This window comes from Fukomys damarensis, unplaced genomic scaffold, assembly GCF_012274545.1.
Source record: "Fukomys damarensis isolate Sample0158 unplaced genomic scaffold, DMR_v1.0_HiC HiC_scaffold_20, whole genome shotgun sequence".
Classification (NCBI taxonomy): domain Eukaryota; kingdom Metazoa; phylum Chordata; class Mammalia; order Rodentia; family Bathyergidae; genus Fukomys; species Fukomys damarensis.
The window spans coordinates 605,988-613,386 of record NW_022900932.1 but is presented as its reverse complement, the minus strand read 5'-3'; positions in this window follow the sequence as shown (position 1 = coordinate 613,386).

Below are 7,399 nucleotides of genomic sequence, written 5' to 3'. Positions count from 1 at the left end.
TTTTTTTTTTTTTTTTTTTGAGACAGGGTCTCACTGTGTAGTTGAGACTGACCTGGAACTCACTATGTAGCCCAGGCTGGTCTCCAACTTACAGCAATCCTCCTGTCTCAGCTTCTGAGTGCTGAGATTACAGATGTGCGCCACCATGCCCGCCATCCCAAGCTCTTTTTAAAATTCAATGTAACTTTTTTAAGACGGGGTCTTGCTAAGTTGCCCAGGCGAATTGGCAATCCTCCTGCCTCAGCCTCCTGAGTGCTGGGATTCCAGGTGTGTGCCACCACACCCAGCAAGAGAGGCATTTTGAAGCAGCCTCCTTAAAACAGTCCTGTCCAGGTAGGGCGTGGTAAGCCACTTTGCAAAAGAGCATGGTGATTTCTTTCCAGGTTAAAAACACACACAGTTTTGCTTCTCCTATAGCTATTTGCTCAAGAGAAGTAAGACTACATGGACCCCGAAAGGGCTGCACACGAACGGCTACAGCAGCTTCAGTCACAACGAGAGCAAGAAAAAAACCACAAATGTCCACCTGCAGCCTACTTACAGGAATGCTTTCAGAAATCACAGAGAAGGGACGACCCAGTCCTGCAATGGCGGGGACGGACGGCTGCACCAGACCACTGTGCCAAAGGGAGGGATTCAGACACAGAAGCTGCCGCAGTGCCCAGAGGCCGCAGAGCCCTGGGGACAGGGGAAGACAGAAGGGCTTTCTGGTGAGGAAGGCGCCGGCCAACTGGCAGCCTGACCTGAACACGCCACGCAGGTTTACAAGACACCGGACCGGGGGCCGGCGTGGGGTGGTGGGCACACGCGGAGCACCCGTGACGCCCTGGGCCACTCGCAGACAAAGCAGAGCTCCGAGCTGTGTTCCTACCTGTACATTATGCTTCAGGATATCTGGCTTTTTGTTTATTTTTTGGTTCCAGGAATCGAACTCGGGTCCTTGCGCTTGTGAGGCAGGCGGTGGCATCACGGAGCTAAATCCCCGGCCCTCTGGCTTTTTAAAAAATGTCGCAACACCAACTATTATCAAACTTTATGTGAAAGGGCAAGGTCGGGGCTAAGATGAGCTCAGCGTGGTTTGTAAATTCACTGTTTAATTGCTATTTTTGTTTTGTTTTGCTATTCTGAGACAGTCTCACTATGTAGCCCAGGCTGGCCTCAACTCAAACTCATGGCATTCCTCCTGCCTCAGCCTCCTGATTGCTGGGATCATAGGCATGTGCTACACTCCCAGCTCTAACTGCTGATTTTTCAATTTATTTTACGGTGCTGGGGATTGAGCTCAGGCCCTTACACGTGCAAGGCAAGTGCTCTACCATTGAACCACCCCTAAAATGCTGAAGATTTAATAAATCTTTTAGGGCTCACAAAGGAACGCAGCATCAAAGTGGGTACGTTACAATGTCCCAGCCCCTCCAGCAATCAGAGACATAAAAGACAGATGATTATGATCTGGGACGTCGCTGAACCAAGAGATTTCTGAACAAAGCAGATGGACTGGGTTCACACGAACTGCAGGCTGGGTTTTCCACGGAGGGCGGAGTAGGGAAACGCACATGCTGGGTCAGTGGGTAAGAGCCTGGCAAGTCGAGGGGGCCTGGAGCCGGGAAGCAGTGGGGTGTGGAGAGAGGAAGCTCAGAGGCTGCTGCCTGGCTCGGGTTAGGAGGCCAGGGTGGGCCCTGCTTGGGTTTGGAGCCAAGCACGTTGCAAAGGCAGCCATGGCCCAATTTGTCTGTCAATCAACCCCAGGGACACTTGAAAGGTGGGATGGAGGGACAGGAGTTAGGCAGGTTCCTTGTAGCCCATTCTTGTCATCATTTCTGCTAAAGATAAAATGTGCCCGTGAGTTATTCTGACCACCAAAAGGACTGGGTGAACTGATCCCAGCTGGGACGCAGCAGCCTCAGGGTAGCTCCGCTGCCCAGTAATTTTGAGCTCCTACTTCTTTCCTGAACTGCAGAATCCCAGGGATCAAGCAACCCCCTCACTCAGGCTCCTGGTTAGCAGCCCTCGGTCCGGTTCAGAGATGCAGCATCCACAAGGGCAGCCGCCAACCGGGTCCGGGTCCGCTGGAGCCCCGGGACACGAGGCCGACATCAGCCTCAGCCCCCGCTCGGGAGCAGCCTCTGTGGTGCTGGCAGGCACTTCCAGCCCAGGAGACAAGTGACCAAGGGTCTGGGAAGCTAAAGTGTCACGAAAGGGCCAGTGAGGCACAGGAGCCAGCATGACAGCAGCAGGCAGTCCAGACACTCAGGGAACCGGACAGGCAGGGCGGCGGAGAGAAAACCCCAAGGAAAGCAGTGCCCCTGACTGCCAGCCAGCTTCCTCTCCCATGAGCTCATGGTCAAAGTCAGGCCCGAAGTGAGCTCGTTCTTCCCTAACTTGGTTCTGAGTCACACACGCCATCTACTTTTCCCAGAAAACCACCACACGCTCACCCTTGGCAGCTGACCAAACCTCACACTGAACCCCACTGGGCAAGGCTGGCCCCGCCTCCGCCTGGCAAACGCACAGGCAGCTGCTCCAAGATGAGGAGGCACCTCTAACTTGTGGGTCCCGGCGGAAGCTGCCGAGTCCGGGGTTTAGAGCAGGGGAAGCATCGAGTCCCTTCTTCTCAGCCCTTCGCTCAGGGCTGATCAAGTCATCGGGAAATGCAGGGTACAAACAGGAGGGGAGAGGGGAAACGCTCACACCACCCTGCCCTGCCCTCCACGTTATGCTGGCTTAAGACTCGGGCACACTCGCCAGCAGCTGACGCTGGAGAACGGACACCTGCTGCAGGCTGTGTCCACACAACCGACTTAACGACAAAAACAGCGTCCCACTTCCTGGCCCCTGGGTGGCCTGGACCGACAGAGAGGCATAGTCCCAGGCAATGAAAACAGCAGCAAACAGGAGGCAGAAAGTCCTGGTCAAGGGAAGGAAACAGCCAGAGCAGGAAACCAGGACCCTGGGTCCCTGAACTGGTGTGGAGGCTGGGTGGTCAGGTACAGGGATGCCAGCCCCTGCAGCCTCCGGTGTGGCTGGGCTGTGGCCTTGTCCCTCTTGTGACCCTGATGCCCTGGCCTTGCTTTTGCATCAAGGAAAACTAGAAGGGGCTGACCTGGGCCCTCCCGAGGGCTAAACAAACATCTGTCAGGGTCACTGATTAATTTCTGCTAGAATTCCATGCCCCGCCGCTGGCCAGATCTGCTCCCGCTACAGCAGGGCAGGCGAGCACATGAGGTTTCCCACGGCTGGACGAGAACCAGGGCGGCAGAAGGCCAGCGAGGTCCGGGAGGACAGGAGACAAAGAGCAGCGGTCCCCAGCTGAGGCCCGACTACCGCCCAGGAACAAGGTGCTTACGTTCTCAGGGCTTCCAAAAACCTGGAGGCCAGTGTGCCGTGTGCCAATCGAGGGAGCGGGCTGAAGAGAGGATAAGCAAAGAGCTCGCTGGACAACAAGCGCAGCTGGTTTTTGTTTTGTTTTGGTTTGGTTTTTGAGACAGGGTCTCACTGTGCAATTGAGACTGACCTGGAAATCACTATGTAGCTCAGGCTGGTCTGGAACTCACAGCGATCCTCCTGCCTCAGCCTCCCAAGTGCTGGGATTACAGGTGTGCACCACCACGCCCAGCTTTAGCGCAGCTGTTAATAGCAGAGCTGAAATTTAAGCAAGATTTCCAAGTAAAATTTATGAAAAAAAAGTAAACTGGATTTCCTCCACACCTTTGGAGTCTACTATGCCCTCTCTCTGCTGCCTGCGTCCCTCTCACACACAGTGGTTACTTCTCGGTGCAACGTCCCTAACCCCAGCATCTGGGCTCCGCCCATGGGCTCCCCCTTCCTGCGCCCCCTTTTCCCTGCCCACCTACCTCCCCCACTTGCCAGCTCTTGCCCCCCACTGTGGCTGGGGGCAGCGGGTCTGACCCACCCTTGTGCCCGCACTCGGCAGCGGCAAAGGCAGCGTTCAGCACTAGGGCAGTTGTCCCTGACTCAGCCTCTCCGTTTTTGAGGCAGGCCTGAGCTATTTAGTGCAGGCTGGTCTTGAGCTCACTCTGTAGCCCAGGCTGGCCTCAAATTCTCAGCAATCCTCCTGCCTCAGCCTCCAGAGTGCTGAGATTACAGGGGTTTGCCATCATGCCCGGCTTCCAGCTGCTCTTTGAAGAGGAAAGGGGGATTTGGATAAACAGACATCTCTGGAAATGAAGTTTAGCACCGTGGAGGAGGGAGGTTAAGAATATTTATTGAGTCCTTCCTGGGTCCAGGCCAAGCACTGAAGAAAGAAACAGCACAAAGGAAAACAAACACAACGAGCAGAGCAAGCGCTCAGCACGAGTGTGAGCTCAATCCACAGCCCCACACAGACACATACACGAAGAAATACACTAAACAGAGGGCTAAGAGGTTGGGGGTGAGGCCATGACAACTGGTCAGAGGAAGGAAGTGAGGAAACAGGATGATTTCTTCCACCGCAGAAAGGAGAGGAAGGAAGCAGAAGGCAGAGGGATTGATCTGGCAGCAGAACTGGAACCCTGCCACGGCCGGCTCTGGCCCTGGCGCCCTGGCCTCTGCTCAGGCCCAGCCTCACCCTCCTCCCCTCACCCCTGGAGGGCCGAGTGATTCACTCACAACCTTCCCTACATCCTGGGTGGCGGGAGAAGCACGGAAGAGCCCAGGTCGGGCCAGGCTGGGGGGTGGCAGGCAGGAGCACGAGAACGGTGGGGAAGAATGGGGAGGCCCCGGAAACACGGCCAGTGTGCACCCCACCTGGAGAAAGGGCTCTCTGTGCCGGGGCGGCCAGCGGGGACCAGATTCCAGATGTGTGAGGTGTGGGGAAACAGCTCCCACGTCCCTTTCTTTCCACTCCCCTGCCTAGCACCCTGCGGGAATTTTCCATCGTAAACAAGCTGTGCATTCCGGGGCCCTCCCCTTCTCTCCACCCAGCAGTTTTCTTCCCTGAGCACTACCCCTCCTCAGTCCACGCACAGTCTGTCTGCGTGTGTAAGCGGTGTGGCAGTCTCTCTGCAGTGAGACCCAACTCCAGTCTGTAGCAAATGTGCAGCCTCACTGTGCTTGGGCAGAAGTCTGAGAATGAGGCCAGATACAATGGCACACGCCTGTAGCCCCAACACTCAGGAGGCTGAGGCAGAAGGGTCACCATGAGTTCGAGGCCAGCCTGGGCTACATAGTGAGACTTTATCGCAAAAAAAAAAGGGGGGGCCAAGGATTTAGCTCAGTGGTTCTGGCGACTGCCTCACAAGCACAAGGACCCGAGTTCGATCCCCGGTACCAAAAAAAAAAAAAAAAAAATCTAAGGATGATGGCAAGCATGAAACACAGATGTAAGAAAGAAGTATGCTTTTGTTTGTAGAAGTATGTAATGTAGAAGCGATCTAGGTGTACATATAGGACACGGGCCCAGGTAGCTACTGTACATACAGCAACAATAAATCAATTTCGAGCCCACTGTGGGGCTTGTCTTGCCTCACTTCTGTGGTTGTAAGATGCTCTTTAATGTCTCTCCTTTGATATCTGTGTAAGAATTGTTGCAGCTTTCTCAAGACATTGGAAGAGTGTGTCCATGTCTCAGAATCCAGGAGAACCAGCCATACCGTGATGCATTTTATCTTTCATTTAACAAGATTACTGGGCCACTCCTACCCCCAAGGCAGCAGGCACGGTTCCTTGGGTGACAGAAAGGCATGCTAACACCCTCTACCAGAAGAGGCCGTGTGTTACTCACCTTGCTCTGGGTTTAATATGATGGAATAAACTTTAACACTGGAGGAGACGAGGCAGATGCACCTCGAATCCCAGGAGTTGGCGTTCCTTTAACCTCTCTTGTCAACAAAACCCTAACCACTGTTCTCTGCTGATGCACAGCTACCGGCCCACTTTGGCGATCTTACCCAGCCGGGGCCTTAGGCACCTTCTCCTATCTAACCAAGACCCTTTGGCAGCCTTCCATCCCAAGCCACAGTGTCCCCACTCTTGGCCTCAGCCCTCCTCGCAGGTGGCTGCCGACACCTTATCCTTTGACCTCTGAGCTGCATGGTGTGGGGCAATGGTGGCGAACCTGTGGCACGCGTGCCACTGCGGGCACACGGAGCCCCCTCCCGTGGCACATGACCCAAGGCTTGACACATTATCAGCATGCCCAACGGTCACATTACCTGTGCAAAAACAAGTGCAAACTTTTACCTTTCAATAAAAAGCTATCATTGAAAGCATTGTTACTCTGTTTTTCTTTTAAGACAAAAGATATTAATGTATGCATTGTTTTTTCTAAACTAAAACCTCAGGGCCGGGGATTTACCTCAGCTGTTCAGTGGCCTATCTCGCAAGCACAAGGACCTGAGTTCGATCCCTGGTACAAAAAAAAACAAAACTAAACTAAAACCTCAGCACTGTGCCATAAAGAAGTGGGTTTGGGGTTGCAGTTGGAGCCCCGGGTCTCTAAGAGGTTCACCATCACTGGTCTACTGCGAAACCCTGGGTCCTTAGCTGCCAGAGGAGCGCCCCCACTCTGCCAGGCTCCACTCCTGCATTAGTCCTTCCGGCTACTCCTCTACGGGAAACCTACTCTAAAGTGGGGTGTGTGGGGTGTGTGTGTGTGTGTGTGTGTGTGTGAGATATTCCCCAAACACATCCTGTACTTTTCCAGCCAAGGCCTTGGCTGAGCCCACGCTCCGTTTCAGTCACCCTTCACATCTGGATGTGTCACGTCCCACTCACCGTCTGAGGTCGTTTCGAACGCCACACTCCCACAAAGCCTCCCGGTGATTTGTGGGACATCAACACTGGCTCCTGGGACCCTCGGCTTAGGGAAGTCCTGGTCGCGGTCCCCTCCAGCCTCGGATGACAGGTTGCCAAAACCAACCTCAGAACTCTCAGCAGTACTCTACTGTTCTTGCTGTTGTGAAGCTGGGCCTCAATGTGTTCCCCAGGCTGGTCCCAAAAACCCTACAGGAACCCTCAGCCTCCGAAGAAGCAGAGACCACAGGCACGCACACCACACTGAGCTGCAACACTGCTTCTAAACCAGGCATGGTAGCACACGCATCTGTAATCCCACCACTCAGGGAGGCTGAGGCAGGAGGATCACCAACTCTACGTGCAGTATGTGCAAATTAGCAACTTTAAGCAAACCCCGTCTCAAAATAAAAAACAAAAGAGCTGGTGATGCAGCTCTGCGCAAAGGCCGGGACACAATTACCTTTAACAGAGCACTCACCACAGGTGAATGGTCAAAAACAATGTTAAACTCCACACCCACAAGCAGCTCTCTCTGGCAGTTACGGAAAGGAGCCAGCTCCTCGCTGAGTAACTACGGTCGCCACAGCACGTGTACAGGCCTCACCACTCAGAGCTCCTCACGCGCACTGCTGGCCCACGTGGGTCCCCGCCGCAGCGCCGC